Source organism: Chiloscyllium plagiosum, unplaced genomic scaffold (genome assembly GCF_037043375.1).
Source record: "Chiloscyllium plagiosum isolate Xiang-an unplaced genomic scaffold, Cpla_swu_hap1 HiC_scaffold_7, whole genome shotgun sequence".
Classification (NCBI taxonomy): Eukaryota; Metazoa; Chordata; class Chondrichthyes; order Orectolobiformes; family Hemiscylliidae; genus Chiloscyllium; species Chiloscyllium plagiosum.
In genome coordinates, this window is record NW_028270145.1 from 117,354,328 (window position 1) to 117,373,220 (window position 18,893).

An 18,893-nucleotide genomic window follows, 5' to 3' on the forward strand; every position below is an offset into this window, starting at 1 on the left:
TGGTTAGGCCACTGTTGGAATATTGTGTGCAATTCTGGTCTCCTTCCTATTGGAAAGATGTTGTGAAACTTGAGAGGGTTCAGAAAAGATTTACAAGGATATTGCCAGTAGTTGGAGGATTTGAACTATATGGAGAGGCTGAACAGGCTGGGGCTGTTCTCCCTGGAGCGTCGGAGGCTGAGGGGTGACCTTATAGAGGTTTACAAAATTATATGGGGCATGAATAGGCTAAATAGACAAAGTCTTTTCCCTGGGTTGGGGAGTCCAGAACTAGAGGGCATAGGTTTAGGGTGAGAGGGGAAAGATATAAAAGAGACCTAAGGGGCAACTTTTTCACACAGAGGGTGGTGTGTGTATAGAATGAGCTTCCAGAGGAAGTGGTGGAGGCTGGTACAATTGCGACATTTAAGAGGCATTTGGATGGGTATCTGAATAGGAAGGGTTTGGAGGGATATGGGCCGGGTGCTGGCAGGTGGGACTAGATTGGGTTGCGATATCTCGATGAGTTGGACCGAAGGGTCTGTTTCCATGCTGTACATCTCTATGACTCTATGACTCTAATAGCAGTCCCTGTGTATATTATAGAGAAAAGGACATCCTGTATATATTTTAGAGAATAGCAGTCCCTGTGTATACTATAGATATCAGCTGTCCCTGTGTAGATGATACAAAATAGCAGCCCTTGTGTATACTATAACGAACAGTAACCACTGTATATGTTATAGATAATAATAGTGCTTAAAAATGTGTTGCTGGAAAAACGCAGCAGGTCAGGCAGCATCCAAGGAGCAGGAGAATCGACGTTTCGGGCATAAGCCCTTCTTCAGGAATGAGGAAAGTGTGTCCAGCAGGCTAAGATAAAAGGTAGGGAGGAGGGACTTGGGGGAGGGGCGTTGGAAATGCGATAGGTGGAAGGAGGTTAAGGTGAGGGTGATAGGCCGGAGAGGGGATGGGGGCGGAGAGGTCAGGAAGAAGATTGCAGGTCAAGAGGGCGATGCTGAATCTGGGTGTTGGGACTGAGATAAGGTGGGGGGAGGGCAAATGAGGAAGCTGGAGAAATCTGCATTCATCCCTTGTGGTCGGAGGGTTCCTAGGCAGAAGATGAGGCGCTCTTCCTCCAGGCGTCGTGTTGCCATGGTCTGGTGATGGAGGAGGCCAAGGACTTGCATGTCCTTGGTGGAGTGGGAGGGGGAGTTAAAGTGTTGAGCCACGGGATGGTTGGGTTGGTTGGTGCGGGTGCCCCAGAGGTGTTCTCTGAAACGTTCCGCAAGTAGGCGGCCTGTCTCCCCAATGTATAGGAGGCCACATCGGGTGCAGAGGATGCAGTAAATGATGTGTGTGGAGGTGCAGGTGAATTTGTGATGGATATTGAAGGATCCCTTGGGGCCTTGGAGGGAAGTAAGGGGGGGGGTGTGGGCGCAAGTTTTGCATTTCTTGCGGTTGCAGGGGAAGGTGCCGGGAGTGGAGGTTGGGTTGGTGGGGACCTGACGAGGGAGTCGCGGAGGGAATGGTCTTTTCGGAATGCTGATGGTGAGGGGAGGGAAATATATCCCTGGTGGTGGGGTCCGTTTGGAGGTGGCGGAAATGACGACGGATGATACGCTGTATATGGAGGTTGGTGGGGTGGTAGGTGATGACCAGTGGGGTTCTGTCCTGGTGGTGATTGGAGGGGTGGGGCTCAAGGGCGGAGAAGTGGGAAGTGGAGGAGATGCGGTGGAGGGCATCGTCGATCACGTCTGGGGGGAAATTGCGGTCTTTGAAGAAGGAGGCCATCTAGTTTGTTCGGTATTGGAACTGGTCCTCCTGGGAGCAGATGCGGCGAAGGCGAAGGAATTGGGAGAATGGGATGGCGTTTTTGCAGGGGGCAGGGTGGGAGGAGGTGTAGTCTAGGTAACTGTGGGAGTCGGTCAGTTTATAGTAAATGTCCGTGTTGATTCGGTTGCCCGAGATAGAAATGGAGAGGTCTAGGAAGGGGAGGGAGGAGTCTGAGACGGTCCAGGTAAATTTGAGGTCGGGGTGGAAGGTGTTGGTAAAGTGGATGAACTGTTCAACCTCCTCGTGGGAGCATGAGGTAGCGCCAATACAGTCATCGATGTAGCAGAGGAAAAGGTGGGGGGTGGTGTCAGTGTAGTTGCAGAAGATGGACTGTTCCACATATCCTACGAAGAGGCAGGCATAGCTGGAGCCCATGCGGGTGCCCATGGCTACTCCTTTTGTTTAGAGTAAGTGAGAGGATTGGAAAGAGAAGTTGTTCAGAGTGAGGACCAGTTCAGTCAGTCAAAGGAGGGTGTCAGTGGAAGGGTACTGGTTGGTATAGCGGGAAAGGATGAAGCGGAGGGCTTTCAGTCCTTCGTGATGGGGGATGGAGGTGTACAGGGACTGGATGTCCATGGTGAAGATAAGGCGTTGGGGGCCGGCGAAGCGAAAATCATGGAGGAGGTGAAGGGCATGGGTGGTGTCCCGAACGTAGGTGGGGAGTTCTTGGACTAAGGGGGACAGGACCGTGTCGAGGTATGCAGAGATGAGTTCGGTGGGGCAGGAGCAGGCTGAGACAATGGGTCGGCCGGGGCAGTCAGGTTTGTGGATTTTGGGCAGGAGGTAGAAATGGGCGGTGCGGGGTTGTAGGATTATGACGTTGGAGGCGGTGGATGGGAGGTCTCCTGAGGTGATGAGGTTATGGATGGTCTGGGAGATGATGGTTTGGTGGTGGGAGGTGGGGTCATGGTCAAGTGGGCAGTAGGAGGAGGTGTTCGCGAGCTGGTGTTTAGCCTCAGTGGTGTAAAGATCAATGTGCCAAATTACTACCGCACCTCCCTTGATTGTCGGTTTGATAGTGAGGTTGGGGTTGGAACGGAGGGAGTGGAGGGCTACACATTCCGAGGGCGAGAGGTTGGAGTGGGTGAGAGGGGTGGAGAGGTTGAGGCGGTTAATGTCGCGGTGGCAGTTGGCTATGAAGAGATTGAGGGCGGGTAAGAGGCCAGCACAGGGTGTCCAGGTGGATGGGGTGTGTTGGAGGTGGGAGAAGGGGCTGTCAGAGGGTGGGCGAGAATCCTGGTTGAAGAAGTAGGCACGGAGGCGAAGGGGGCGGAAGAAATGCTCGATGTCTCACTCTGTGTTGAATTTGTTAATCCGGGAGCATAGGGGGATGAAGGTGAGGCCTCAGCAGAGATAATAATAATCCCTGTGTATATTATCAAGAATAGCAGTCGCTCTGTATATTGTAGAGAACAGCAGTCTCTGTGTATATTATAGAGAACAGCAGTCTCTGTGTATATTATAGAGAACAGCAGTCCCTGTGTATATTATAGAGAAAAGCAGTCCCTGTGTATATCATAGAGAACAGCAGTCACTGTGTATATTATAGAGAACAGCAGTCCCTGTGTATATTATAGAGAACAGCAGTCTCTGTGTATATTATAGAGAACAGCAGTCTCTGTGTATATTATAGAGAACAGCAGTCCCTGTGTATATTATAGAGAACAGCAGTCACTGTGTATATTATAGAGAACAGCAGTCCCTGTGTATATTATAGAGAAAAGCAGTCCCTGTGTATATTATAGAGAAAAGCAGTCCCTGTGTATATTATAGAGAACAGCAGTCCCTGTGTATATTATGTAGAATTGTGGCCCCTGTGTATATTATAGAGGATAGCAGTGCCTATGTATATCATAGAGAATAGTGGCACCTGTGCAATGGAAATAGAACCAGTCTAACACAAGATCGGAATACACACATACTCTAATCTCACACGTCGAATGCATTGTTTGATCTGAGATGTCCCCTTATTTTGATAAAACCGTTAGTTGTCTCAGGAATGTGACTCGAAAGAAGTTCTGGGCTTTACGTATTAATGAATCATAACCTGCAGCCCATTCTAAAAGTTGAAAGACTAAACAGCAATCTAGCTTTGTTCAATATATTGGATCAGTCTTTGACATAATGATAATTTGCTATAAATCCTGTGTCCTATGATCTCACCCCACTAGCTACCTGACAAAGGAGCAGCGCTCCCAAAGCTGATGCTTCCAAATAAACCGGTTCGACTATAATCTAGTGTTGAGTGATGTTTAACTTTGTACATCCCAGTCCAACACCAGCACCCCCACATGATGGCAGTATTATAGAGGACAGCAGTCCCTGTGTGTATTATAGAGGACAGCAGTCCCTGTGTGTATTATAGAGGACAGCAGCCCCTTGTGTATATTATAGAGGACAGCAGCCCCTTGTGTATATTATAGAGGACAGCAGTCCCTGTGTATATTATAGAGGACAGCAGCCCCTTGTGTATATTATAGAGGACAGCAGTCCCTGTGTGTATTATAGAGAATAGCAATCCCTGTTTATATTATAGAGAACAGCAGTCCCTGTGTGTATTATAGAGAATAGCAGTCCCTGTGTATATTATAGATAACAGCAGCCCCTTGTGTATATTATAGAGAACAGCAGTCCTTGTGTGTATTATAGAGAACAGCAGTCCCTGTGTGTATTATAGAGAATAGCAATCCCTGTGTATATTACAGAGAACTGCAGTCCCTGTGTGTATTATAGAGAATAGCAGTCCCTGTGTTTATTATAGAGAATAGCAGTCCCTGTGTGTATTATAGAGAACAGCAGTCCCTCTGTATATTATAGAGAATAGCAGTCCCTGTGTATATTATAGAGAACAGCAGTCCCTCTGTATATTATAGAGAATAGCAGTCCCTGTGTATATTATAGAGAATAGCAGTCCCTGTGTGTATTATAGAGAACAGCAGTCCCTGTGTATATTATAGAGAAGAGCAGTCCCTGTGTATATTATAGAGAATAGCAGTCCCTGTGTATATTATAGAGAACAGCAGTCCCTGTGTATATTATAGAGAGTAGTAGTCCCTGTATGTATTGCAGAGTATAGCAGTTCCTGTGTGTATTATAGAGAATAGCAGTCCCCATGAATATTACGGAGAATAGCAACCCCTGGCTGTACAATAAAGAATAGCAGTCCCTATCTCTGTCAGAGGGAATAGCAGTCTCTGTGTGTGCTATGCGAATAGCAGTCCCTGTGTATATTATAGAGATTTGCTGTCCCAATCTGTATTATAGAATATAACAGCCCCTATTTTTATTATAGCAAACAGCAGCACCGATGAAATTGCAAATTACAGCAGTTCCTGTGTATATTATAAAGAATTTCTGTGTACCTTCTGGAGAATAGCAGCACCTATAAATATGATTGGGCAAACAACTCCTGTGTATATTGTAGAGAACAGCCATCTATGTAAATATTGTAAAGAATATTAACCCTGGTGTACATTGTAGAGTTTCGCAGCCACTCTGTATATTCTGGGGTAAAACAGGGCTGAGTGCATGCAGTGCAGAAAGGGAGCCCCGAGTGTATTTTAGTATCTGCGACATTAAGAATGTGGAGAGTTAATTACCACAAGGAATTTGGAAAAAAATAACAGCAAAGTGACGGATGTTGTTTTGGGATTTTGGCTTGGTGTTAGACTGTGGAACATAGCCATATAGGGGCAGTCTGTAAATGTCAAACCATGTGGTGTGGAGCTTGGTGTGCTGGCTTGGGGCACAGCTGGAAGCTGCATTGACCTGTGCTGCAAAACTATGTGAAGGAAAGCAGAGGGACAGAGGCAGAATCTATTCCAGTGAGGGGTGGGAGGTTTATCAGAGTGTCACAGTGAGGAGTGGGAGGTTTATCAGAGTGTTACAGTGAGGAGTGGGAGGTTTATCAGAGTGTCACAGTGAGGAGTGGGAGGTTTATCAGAGTGTTACAATGAGGAGTGGGAGGTTTATCAGAGTGTTACAATGAGGGATGGGAGGTTTATCAGAGTGTCACAGTGACGGGTGGGAGGTTTATCAGAGTGTTACAGTGAGGAGTGGGAGGTTTATCAGAGTGTCACAGTGAGGAGTGGGAGGTTTATCAGAGTGTTACAATGAGGAGTGGGAGGTTTATCAGAGTGTTACAGTGAAGAGTGGGAGGTTTATCAGAGTGTTACAGTGAGGGGTGGGAGGTTTATCAGAGTGTTACAGTGAGAAGTGGGAGGTTTATCAGAGTGTTACAATGAGGGATGGGAGGTTTATCAGAGTGTCACAGTGACGGGTGGGAGGTTTATCAGAGTGTTACAGTGAGGAGTGGGAGGTTTATCAGAGTGTCACAGTGAGGGGTGGGAGGTTTATCAGAGTGTTACAATGAGGGATGGGAGGTTTATCAGAGTGTTACAGTGAGGAGTGGGAGGTTTATCAGAGTGTCACAGTGACGGGTGGGAGGTTTATCAGAGTGTTACAGTGATGGGTGGGAGGTTTATCAGAGTGTTACAGTGAGGAGTGGGAGGTTTATCAGAGTGTCACAGTGAGGGGTGGGAGGTTTATCAGAGTGTTACAGTGAGGAGTGGGAGGTTTATCAGAGTGTTACAATGAGGGGTGGGAGGTTTATCAGAGTGTCACAGTGAGGAGTGGGAGGTTTATCAGAGTGTTACAGTGGGGAGTGGGAGGTTTATCAGAGTGTCACAGTGACGGGTGGGAGGTTTATCAGAGTGTTACAATGAGGAGTGGGAGGTTTATCAGAGTGTCACAGTGAGGAGTGGGAGGTTTATCAGAGCGTTACAGTGGGGAGTAGGAGGTTTATCAGAGTGTTACAGTGACGGGTGGGAGGTTTATCAGAGCGTTACAGTGAGGAGTGGGAGGTTTATCAGAGTGTTACAGTGAGGAGTGGGAGGTTTATCAGAGTGTTACAGTGAGGAGTGGGAGGTTTATCAGAGTGTCACAGTGACGGGTGGGAGGTTTATAGAGTGTCACAGTGGGGAGTGGGAGGTTTATCAGAGTGTTACAATGAGGAGTGGGAGGTTTATCAGAGTGTTACAGTGAGGAGTGGGAGGTTTATCAGAGTGTTACAGTGAGGAGTGGGAGGTTTATCAGAGTGTCACAGTGACGGGTGGGAGGTTTATCAGAGTGTCACAGTGGGGAGTGGGAGGTTTATCAGAGTGTTACAATGAGGAGTGGGAGGTTTATCAGAGTGTTACAGTGAGGAGTGGGAGGTTTATCAGAGTGTTACAGTGAGGAGTGGGAGGTTTATCAGAGTGTTACAGTGAGGAGTGGGAGGTTTATCAGAGTGTTACAGTGAGGAGTGGGAGGTTTATCAGAGTGTCACAGTGAGGAGTGGGAGGTTTATCAGAGTGTCACAGTGACGGGTGGGAGGTTTATCAGAGTGTTACAGTGAGGAGTGGGAGGTTTATCAGAGTGTCACAGTGACGGGTGGGAGGTTTATCAGAGTGTCACAGTGAGGCGTGGGAGGTTTATCAGAGTGTCACAGTGACGGGTGGGAGGTTTATCAGAGTGTTACAGTGAGGAGTGGGAGGTTTATCAGAGTGTCACAGTGAGGCGTGGGAGGTTTATCAGAGTGTTACAGTGAGGAGTGGGAGGTTTATCAGAGTGTTACAATGAGGGGTGGGAGGTTTATCAGAGTGTTACAGTGAGGAGTGGGAGGTTTATCAGAGTGTCACAGTGACGGGTGGGAGGTTTATCAGAGTGTTACAGTGATGGGTGGGAGGTTTATCAGAGTGTTACAGTGAGGAGTGGGAGGTTTATCAGAGTGTTACAGTGGGGAGTGGGAGGTTTTTCAGAGTGTTACAGTGGGGAGTGGGAGGTTTATCAGAGTGTCACAGTGAGGGGTGGGAGGTTTATCAGAGTGTCACAGTGAGGAGTGGGAGGTTTATCAGAGTGTTACAGTGAGGAGTGGGAGGTTTATCAGAGTGTTACAATGAGGGGTGGGAGGTTTATCAGAGTGTCACAGTGAGGAGTGGGAGGTTTATCAGAGTGTTACAGTGAGGGGTGGGAGGTTTATCAGAGTGTCACAGTGAGGAGTGGGAGGTTTATCAGAGTGTTACAGTGACGGGTGGGAGGTTTATCAGAGTGTTACAGTGAGGAGTGGGAGGTTTATCAGAGTGTTACAGTGAGGAGTGGGAGGTTTATCAGAGTGTTACAATGAGGGATGGGCGGTTTATCAGAGTGTCACAGTGAGGAGTGGGAGGTTTATCAGAGTGTCACAGTGACGGGTGGGAGGTTTATCAGAGTGTTACAGTGAGGAGTGGGAGGTTTATCAGAGTGTCACAGTGACGGGTGGGAGGTTTATCAGAGTGTCACAGTGAGGCGTGGGAGGTCTATCAGAGTGTCACAGTGACGGGTGGGAGGTTTATCAGAGTGTTACAGTGAGGAGTGGGAGGTTTATCAGAGTGTCACAGTGAGGCGTGGGAGGTTTATCAGAGTGTCACAGTGAGGAGTGGGAGGTTTATCAGAGTGTTACAGTGAGGAGTGGGAGGTTTATCAGAGTGTTACAGTGAGGAGTGGGAGGTTTATCAGAGTGTTACAATGAGGGGTGGGAGGTTTATCAGAGTGTTACAGTGAGGAGTGGGAGGTTTATCAGAGTGTTACAATGAGGGGTGGGAGGTTTATCAGAGTGTTACAGTGAGGAGTGGGAGGTTTATCAGAGTGTCACAGTGACGGGTGGGAGGTTTATCAGAGTGTCACAGTGAGGAGTGGGAGGTTTATCAGAGTGTCACAGTGATGGGTGGGAGGTTTATCAGAGTGTTACAGTGAGGAGTGGGAGGTTTATCAGAGTGTCACAGTGAGGGGTGGGAGGTTTATCAGAGTGTTACAGTGAGGAGTGGGAGGTTTATCAGAGTGTTACAATGAGGGGTGGGAGGTTTATCAGAGTGTCACAGTGACGGGTGGGAGGTTTATCAGAGTGTTACAGTGATGGGTGGGAGGTTTATCAGAGTGTCACAGTGAGGAGTGGGAGGTTTATCAGAGTGTCACAGTGGGGAGTGGGAGGTTTATCAGAGTGTTACAGTGGGGAGTGGGAGGTTTATCAGAGTGTCACAGTGACGGGTGGGAGGTTTATCAGAGTGTTACAATGAGGGGTGGGAGGTTTATCAGAGTGTCACAGTGATGGGTGGGAGGTTTATCAGAGTGTTACAGTGAGGAGTGGGAGGTTTATCAGAGTGTTACAATGAGGGGTGGGAGGTTTATCAGAGTGTCACAGTGAGGAGTGGGAGGTTTATCAGAGTGTCACAGTGAGGGATGGGAGGTTTATCAGAGTGTCACAGTGACGGGTGGGAGGTTTATCAGAGTGTCACAGTGACGGGTGGGAGGTTTATCAGAGTGTTACAGTGAGGAGTGGGAGGTTTATCAGAGTGTCACAGTGAGGAGTGGGAGGTTTATCAGAGTGTCACAGTGACGGGTGGGAGGTTTATCAGAGTGTTACAGTGAGGAGTGGGAGGTTTATCAGAGTGTTACAATGAGGAGTGGGAGGTTTATCAGAGTGTTACAGTGAGGAGTGGGAGGTTTATCAGAGTGTTACAGTGAGGAGTGGGAGGTTTATCAGAGTGTTACAGTGAGGAGTGGGAGGTTTATCAGAGTGTTACAGTGGGGAGTAGGAGGTTTATCAGAGTGTTACAGTGACGGGTGGGAGGTTTATCAGAGCGTTACAGTGAGGAGTGGGAGGTTTATCAGAGTGTTACAGTGAGGAGTGGGAGGTTTATCAGAGTGTTACAGTGAGGAGTGGGAGGTTTATCAGAGTGTCACAGTGACGGGTGGGAGGTTTATAGAGTGTCACAGTGGGGAGTGGGAGGTTTATCAGAGTGTTACAATGAGGAGTGGGAGGTTTATCAGAGTGTTACAGTGAGGAGTGGGAGGTTTATCAGAGTGTTACAGTGAGGAGTGGGAGGTTTATCAGAGTGTCACAGTGACGGGTGGGAGGTTTATCAGAGTGTCACAGTGGGGAGTGGGAGGTTTATCAGAGTGTTACAATGAGGAGTGGGAGGTTTATCAGAGTGTCACAGTGAGGAGTGGGAGGTTTATCAGAGTGTTACAGTGAGGAGTGGGAGGTTTATCAGAGTGTTACAGTGAGGAGTGGGAGGTTTATCAGAGTGTTACAGTGAGGAGTGGGAGGTTTATCAGAGTGTTACAGTGAGGAGTGGGAGGTTTATCAGAGTGTCACAGTGAGGAGTGGGAGGTTTATCAGAGTGTCACAGTGACGGGTGGGAGGTTTATCAGAGTGTTACAGTGAGGAGTGGGAGGTTTATCAGAGTGTTACAGTGAGGAGTGGGAGGTTTATCAGAGTGTCACAGTGACGGGTGGGAGGTTTATCAGAGTGTCACAGTGAGGCGTGGGAGGTTTATCAGAGTGTCACAGTGACGGGTGGGAGGTTTATCAGAGTGTTACAGTGAGGAGTGGGAGGTTTATCAGAGTGTCACAGTGAGGCGTGGGAGGTTTATCAGAGTGTTACAATGAGGGGTGGGAGGTTTATCAGAGTGTTACAGTGAGGAGTGGGAGGTTTATCAGAGTGTTACAATGAGGGGTGGGAGGTTTATCAGAGTGTTACAGTGAGGAGTGGGAGGTTTATCAGAGTGTCACAGTGACGGGTGGGAGGTTTATCAGAGTGTTACAGTGATGGGTGGGAGGTTTATCAGAGTGTTACAGTGAGGAGTGGGAGGTTTATCAGAGTGTTACAGTGGGGAGTGGGAGGTTTATCAGAGTGTTACAGTGGGGAGTGGGAGGTTTATCAGAGTGTCACAGTGAGGGGTGGGAGGTTTATCAGAGTGTCACAGTGAGGAGTGGGAGGTTTATCAGAGTGTTACAGTGAGGAGTGGGAGGTTTATCAGAGTGTTACAATGAGGGGTGGGAGGTTTATCAGAGTGTCACAGTGAGGAGTGGGAGGTTTATCAGAGTGTTACAGTGAGGGGTGGGAGGTTTATCAGAGTGTCACAGTGAGGAGTGGGAGGTTTATCAGAGTGTTACAGTGAGGGGTGGGAGGTTTATCAGAGTGTCACAGTGAGGAGTGGGAGGTTTATCAGAGTGTTACAGTGGGGAGTGGGAGGTTTATCAGAGTGTCACAGTGAGGAGTGGGAGGTTTATCAGAGTGTTACAGTGAGGGATGGGAGGTTTATCAGAGTGTTACAGTGAGGGATTGGAGGTTTATCAGAGTGTCACAGTGACGGGTGGGAGGTTTATCAGAGTGTCACAGTGACGGGTGGGAGGTTTATCAGAGTGTTACAGTGAGGAGTGGGAGGTTTATCAGAGTGTCACAGTGAGGAGTGGGAGGTTTATCAGAGTGTCACAGTGACGGGTGGGAGGTTTATCAGAGTGTCACAGTGAGGAGTGGGAGGTTTATCAGAGTGTTACAGTGAGGAGTGGGAGGTTTATCAGAGTGTTACAGTGAGGAGTGGGAGGTTTATCAGAGTGTTACAGTGAGGAGTGGGAGGTTTATCAGAGTGTTACAGTGAGGAGTGGGAGGTTTATCAGAGTGTTACAGTGAGGAGTGGGAGGTTTATCAGAGTGTTACAGTGAGGAGTGGGAGGTTTATCAGAGTGTCACAGTGACGGGTGGGAGGTTTATCAGAGTGTTACAGTGAGGAGTGGGAGGTTTATCAGAGTGTTACAGTGAGGAGTGGGAGGTTTATCAGAGTGTTACAGTGAGGAGTGGGAGGTTTATCAGAGTGTCACAGTGGGGAGTGGGAGGTTTATCAGAGTGTTACAATGAGGAGTGGGAGGTTTATCAGGGTGTTACAGTGAGGAGTGGGAGGTTTATCAGAGTGTCACAATGAGGAGTGGGAGGTTTATCAGAGTGTTACAGTGAGGAGTGGGAGGTTTATCAGAGTGTCACAGTGACGGGTGGGAGGTTTATCAGAGTGTTACAGTGAGGAGTGGGAGGTTTATCAGAGTGTCACAGTGACGGGTGGGAGGTTTATCAGAGTGTTACAGTGAGGAGTGGGAGGTTTATCAGAGTGTCACAGTGACGGGTGGGAGGTTTATCAGAGTGTTACAGTGAGGGATGGGAGGTTTATCAGAGTGTTACAGTGATGGGTGGGAGGTTTATCAGAGTGTTAAAGTGAGGAGTGGGAGGTTTATCAGAGTGTTACAGTGAGGAGTGGGAGGTTTATCAGAGTGTCACAGTGAGGAGTGGGAGGTTTATCAGAGTGTTACAGTGAGGAGTGGGAGGTTTATCAGAATGTTACAGTGAGCAGTGGGAGGTTTATCAGGATGTTACAGTGAGGAGTGGGAGGTTTATCAGAGTGTCACAGTGACGGGTGGAAGGTTTATCAGAGTGTTACAGTGAGGAGTGGGAGGTTTATCAGAGTGTCACAGTGACGAGTGGGAGGTTTATCAGAGTGTTACAGTGGGGAGTGGGAGGTTTATCAGAGTGTCACAGTGAGGAGTGGGAGGTTTATCAGAGTGTTACAGTGAGGAGTGGGAGGTTTATCAGAGTGTCACAGTGACGGGTGGGAGGTTTATCAGAGTGTTACAGTGAGGGATGGGAGGTTTATCAGAGTGTCACAGTGAGGAGTGGGAGGTTTATCAGAGTGTTACAGTGAGGAGTGGGAGGTTTATCAGAGTGTTACAATGAGGGGTGGGAGGTTTATCAGAGTGTCACAGTGAGGAGTGGGAGGTTTATCAGAGTGTTACAGTGAGGGGTGGGAGGTTTATCAGAGTGTCACAGTGAGGAGTGGGAGGTTTATCAGAGTGTTACAGTGAGGGGTGGGAGGTTTATCAGAGTGTCACAGTGAGGAGTGGGAGGTTTATCAGAGTGTTACAGTGGGGAGTGGGAGGTTTATCAGAGTGTCACAGTGAGGAGTGGGAGGTTTATCAGAGTGTTACAGTGAGGGATGGGAGGTTTATCAGAGTGTTACAGTGAGGGATTGGAGGTTTATCAGAGTGTCACAGTGACGGGTGGGAGGTTTATCAGAGTGTCACAGTGACGGGTGGGAGGTTTATCAGAGTGTTACAGTGAGGAGTGGGAGGTTTATCAGAGTGTCACAGTGAGGAGTGGGAGGTTTATCAGAGTGTCACAGTGACGGGTGGGAGGTTTATCAGAGTGTCACAGTGAGGAGTGGGAGGTTTATCAGAGTGTTACAGTGAGGAGTGGGAGGTTTATCAGAGTGTTACAGTGAGGAGTGGGAGGTTTATCAGAGTGTTACAGTGAGGAGTGGGAGGTTTATCAGAGTGTTACAGTGAGGAGTGGGAGGTTTATCAGAGTGTTACAGTGAGGAGTGGGAGGTTTATCAGAGTGTTACAGTGAGGAGTGGGAGGTTTATCAGAGTGTCACAGTGACGGGTGGGAGGTTTATCAGAGTGTTACAGTGAGGAGTGGGAGGTTTATCAGAGTGTTACAGTGAGGAGTGGGAGGTTTATCAGAGTGTTACAGTGAGGAGTGGGAGGTTTATCAGAGTGTCACAGTGGGGAGTGGGAGGTTTATCAGAGTGTTACAATGAGGAGTGGGAGGTTTATCAGGGTGTTACAGTGAGGAGTGGGAGGTTTATCAGAGTGTCACAATGAGGAGTGGGAGGTTTATCAGAGTGTTACAGTGAGGAGTGGGAGGTTTATCAGAGTGTCACAGTGACGGGTGGGAGGTTTATCAGAGTGTTACAGTGAGGAGTGGGAGGTTTATCAGAGTGTCACAGTGACGGGTGGGAGGTTTATCAGAGTGTTACAGTGAGGAGTGGGAGGTTTATCAGAGTGTCACAGTGACGGGTGGGAGGTTTATCAGAGTGTTACAGTGAGGGATGGGAGGTTTATCAGAGTGTTACAGTGATGGGTGGGAGGTTTATCAGAGTGTTAAAGTGAGGAGTGGGAGGTTTATCAGAGTGTTACAGTGAGGAGTGGGAGGTTTATCAGAGTGTCACAGTGAGGAGTGGGAGGTTTATCAGAGTGTTACAGTGAGGAGTGGGAGGTTTATCAGAATGTTACAGTGAGCAGTGGGAGGTTTATCAGGATGTTACAGTGAGGAGTGGGAGGTTTATCAGAGTGTCACAGTGACGGGTGGAAGGTTTATCAGAGTGTTACAGTGAGGAGTGGGAGGTTTATCAGAGTGTTACAGTGACGGGTGGGAGGTTTATCAGAGTGTTACAGTGGGGAGTGGGAGGTTTATCAGAGTGTCACAGTGACGAGTGGGAGGTTTATCAGAGTGTTACAGTGGGGAGTGGGAGGTTTATCAGAGTGTCACAGTGAGGAGTGGGAGGTTTATCAGAGTGTTACAGTGAGGAGTGGGAGGTTTATCAGAGTGTCACAGTGAGGGATTGGAGGTTTATCAGAGTGTTACAGTGAGGAGTGGGAGGTTTATCAGAGTGTCACAGTGACGGGTGGGAGGTTTATCAGAGTGTTACAGTGAGGAGTGGGAGGTTTATCAGAGTGTTACAGTGACGGGTGGGAGGTTTATCAGAGTGTTACAGTGGGGAGTGGGAGGTTTATCAGAGTGTCACAGTGACGGGTGGGAGGTTTATCAGAGTGTTACAGTGAGGAGTGGGAGGTTTATCAGAGTGTCACAGTGAGGGATTGGAGGTTTATCAGAGTGTTACAGTGAGGAGTGGGAGGTTTATCAGAGTGTCACAGTGACGGGTGGGAGGTTTATCAGAGTGTTACAGTGAGGAGTGGGAGGTTTATCAGAGTGTCACAGTGAGGAGTGGGAGGTTTATCAGAGTGTCACAGTGGGGAGTGGGAGGTTTATCAGAGTGTCACAGTGAGGGATTGGAGGTTTATCAGAGTGTCACAGTGACGGGTGGGAGGTTTATCAGAGTGTTACAGTGAGGAGTGGGAGGTTTATCAGAGTGTCACAGTGACGGGTGGGAGGTTTATCAGAGTGTCACAGTGATGGGTGGGAGGTTTATCAGAGTGTCACAGTGATGGGTGGGAGGTTTATCAGAGTGTTACAGTGAGGAGTGGGAGGTTTATCAGAGTGTCACAGTGACGGGTGGGAGGTTTATCAGAGTGTCACAGTGACGGGTGGGAGGTTTATCAGAGTGTTACAGTGAGGGTTGGAAGGTTTATCAGATTGTCACAGTGACGGGTGGGAGGTTTATCAGAGTGTTACAGTGAGGAGTGGGAGGTTTATCAGAGTGTTACAATGAGGGGTGGGAGGTTTATCAGAGTGTCACAGTGACGGGTGGGAGGTTTATCAGAGTGTTACAGTGAGGAGTGGGAGGTTTATCAGAGTGTTACAGTGAGGGGTGTAGGGTATATCAGAATGTTACAGTGTGGGGTATATCAGAGTGTTACAGTGAGGGGAGTGGGGTATATCAGAGTGATACAGTGAGGGGAATGGGGTATATCAGAGTGTTACAGTGAGGAATGTAGGGTATATCTGGGTGTTACATGAGGGGAGTGGGGTATATCAGAGTGTTACAGTGTGGGGTATATCAGAGTGTTTCAGTGAGGGGAGTGGGGTATATTAGAGTGATACAGTGAGGGGAGTGGGGTATATCAGAGTGTTACAGTGAGGGTTGTAGGGTATATCTGTGTGTTACATGAGGGGAGTGGGGTATATCAGAGTGTTACATGAGGGGACTGGGGTATACCAGAGTGTTACAGTGAGGCGTGTGGGGTATATCAGAGTGTTACAATGAGGGGTGTGGGGTGTATCCGAGTGTTACAGTGAGGAGTGTGGGGTATATCCGAGTGTTACAGTGAGGGGTATGGAGTATATCAGAGTGTTACATGAGGGGAGTGCGGTATATCAGTGTGTTACATTGAGGGGTGTGGGGTATATCAGAGTGTTACAGTGAGGGGTGTGGGATATATCAGAGTGTTATAGTGAGGGGTGTGGGGTATATCAGAGTGTTAGTGAGAGGTGTGGGATATATCAGAGTGTTATAGTGAGTGGTGTGCGGTATATCTGTGTGTTACAGCGAGGGGTGTGGGATATATTAGAGTGTTATAGTGAGGGGTGTGGGGTATATCAGAATGTTAGTGAGGGGTGTGGGATATATCAGAGTGTTACAATGAGTGGTGTGTGGTATATCTTTGTGTTACAGTGAGGGGTGTGTGGTATATCTGTGTGTTACAGTGAGGGGTGTGGGGTATATCTATGTGTTACAATGAGGGGTATTGGGTATATCTGTGTGTTACATTGAGGGGTGTGGGATATATCTGTGTGTTACAGTGAAGGGTGTGGGATATATCAGAGTGTTACAGCGAGGGGTGTGGGGTATTTCTATGTGTTACAGTGAGGGGTATGGGATATATCAGAGTGTTATAGTGAGTGGTGTGTGGTATATCTATGTGTTACAGTGAGGGGTGTGGGGTATTTCTATGTGTTACAGTGAGGGATGTGGGGTATATCAGAGTGTTACAGTGAGGGGTGTGGGGTATATCTATGTGTTACAGTGAGGGGTGTGAGGTATATCTATGTGTTACAGTGAGGGATGTGGGGTATATCAGCGTGTTACAATGAGGGGTGTGGGGTGTATCCGAGTGTTACAGTGAGGAGTGTGGGGTATATCCGAGTGTTACAGTGAGGGGTGTGGAGTATATCAGAGTGTTACATGAGGGCAGTGCGGTATATCAGTGTGTTACATTGAGGGGTGTAGGGTATATCAGTGTGTTACAGTGAGGGGTGTGGAGTATATCAGAGTGTTACATGAGGGCAGTGCGGTATATCAGTGTGTTACATTGAGGGGTGTAGGGTATATCAGAGTGTTACAGTGAGGGGTGTGGAATATATCAGTGTGCTACAGTGCGGGGTGTGGGGTATATCAGAGTGTTACAGTGAGGGGTGTGGGATATATCAGAGTGTTATAGTGAGTGGTGTGTGGTATATCTGTGTGTTACAGCGAGGGGTGTGGGATATATTAGAGTGTTATAGTGAGGGGTGTGGGGTATATCAGAATGTTAGTGAGGGGTGTGGGATATATCAGAGTGTTACAATGAGTGGTGTGTGGTATATCTTTTGTGTTACAGTGAGGGGTGTGTGGTATATCTGTGTGTTACAGTGAGGGGTGTGGGGTATATCTATGTGTTACAATGAGGGGTATTGGGTATATCTGTGTGTTACATTGAGGGGTGTGGGATATATCTGTGTGTTACAGTGAAGGGTGTGGGATATATCAGAGTGTTACAGCGAGGGGTGTGGGGTATTTCTATGTGTTACAGTGAGGGGTGTGGGATATATCAGAGTGTTATAGTGAGTGGTGTGTGGTATATCTATGTGTTACAGTGAGGGGTGTGGGGTATTTCTATGTGTTACAGTGAGGGATGTGGGGTATATCAGAGTGTTACAGTGAGGGGTGTGGGGTATATCTATGTGTTACAGTGAGGGGTGTGAGGTATATCTATATGTTACAGTGAGTGATGTGGGGTATATCAGAGTGTTACAGTGAGGGGTGTGAGGTATATCTATGTGTTACAGTGAGGGATGTGTGGTATATCAGTGTGTTACAGTGAGGGGTGTGGGGTATATCTATGTGTTACAGTGAGGGGTGTGGGGTATATCTATGTGTTACAGTGAGGGGTGTGAGGTATATCTGTGTGTTACAGTGAGGGTTGTGGGGTATATCAGAGTGTTACAGTGAGGGGTGTGGGATATATCAGAGTGTTATAGTGAGGGATGTGGGATATATCAGAGTGTTACAATGAGGGGTGTGGGGTATATCAGAGTGTTACAATGAGGGGTGTGGGGTATATCAGAGTGTTACAGTGAGGGGTGTGGGATATATCAGAGTGTTATAGTGAGGGATGTGTGGTATATCAGTGTGTTACAGTGAGGGCTATGGGGTATATCTATATGTTACAGTGAGGGGTGTGAGGTATATCTATGTGTTACAGTGAGAGGTGTGTGGTATATCTATATGTTACAGTGAGGGGTATGGGGTATATCTATATGTTACAGTGAGGGATGTGGGGTATATCTATGTGTTACAGTGAGAGGTGTGTGGTATATCTATATGTTACAGTGAGGGGTGTGGGGTATATCTATATGTTACAGTGAGGGGTGTGGGATATATTAGAGTGTTACAGTGAGGGGTGTGGGGTATATCTATGTGTTACAGTGAGGGGTGTGGGGTATATCTATGTGTTACAATGAGGGGTGTGGGATATATTAGAGTGTTACAGTGAGGGGTGTGGGGTATATCTATGTGTTACAGTGAGGGGTGTGGGGTATATCTATGTGTTACAGTGAGGGATGTGGGGTATATCAGAGTGTTACAGTGAGGGGTGTGGGGTATATCTATATGTTACAGTGAGGGGTGTGGGGTATATCTATATGTTACAGTGAGGGGTGTGGGGTATATCTATATGTTACAATGAGGGGTGTGGGGTATATCAGAGTGTTACAGTGAGGGGTGTGGGGTATATCTATATGTTACAGTGAGGGGTGTGGGGTATATCTATATGTTACAGTGAGGGGTGTGGGGTATATCTATATGTTACAGTGAGGGGTGTGGGGTATATCTATGTGTTACAGTGAGGGGTGTGGGGTATATCTATATGTTACAGTGAGGGGTGTGGGGTATATCTATATGTTACAGTGAGGGGTGTGGGGTATATCTATATGTTACAGTGAGGGGTGTGAAATTGCTTTGTGTTCTGCAAGAAAGTGACTGATCTGTTTTGTGTTTTGAATTTCCCATTCCAGTCTATCTCTGATCACCTTTCATTTCCTGTCTCACTGAATCTCTGTTAAAATTAATGAATAATGAAAAAAAGGAAGTACCTATCCAGCTGCATGTTTAGAATATTCAATGACTCTTCCTCTCCTGCTGTCTGAGGCAGTGATCGTAAGTCCTGAACACAACCCTCAGAGAGCAAAAGATTTCTCCATATCTCTGATCCAAAAGGATGGCCCCTCATTTTTAATATCTCTCCGTTTTGTGGATTGACCCACAAGTGGAAATGCTTTTGCATCACACAGTCAGGACCATTCTAGATCTAATACAAGGAGACAGTGAGGACTGCAGATATTGGAGATCAGAGCCGAGAGTGTGGTGCTGGAAAAGCACAGCAGGTCAGGCAGCATCCGAGGAGTAGGAGAATTGACGTTTCAGGCCGGAGCCCTTCATCAGGATCCCTGGGTCTAATACAAATCAATCAAGTCATCTCTCACTCTGCTAAGCTGCAGTGAAAATGAAAACGAAAT

At 47.6% G+C, this 18,893-nt stretch overlaps 1 protein-coding gene and 1 pseudogene across 1 annotated transcript in view; one reads left to right on the forward strand and one right to left on the reverse strand.

Moving 5' to 3' along the window:
- Positions 1–18,893, forward strand: part of tns1b (tensin 1b) — an 816,333-nt gene that overhangs the window by 266,425 nt on the left and 531,015 nt on the right. The gene's annotated exons all lie outside the window — the stretch shown is intronic.
- LOC148149684 (uncharacterized) overlaps positions 1–18,893 on the reverse strand; it is a 95,843-nt pseudogene that overhangs the window by 61,228 nt on the left and 15,722 nt on the right.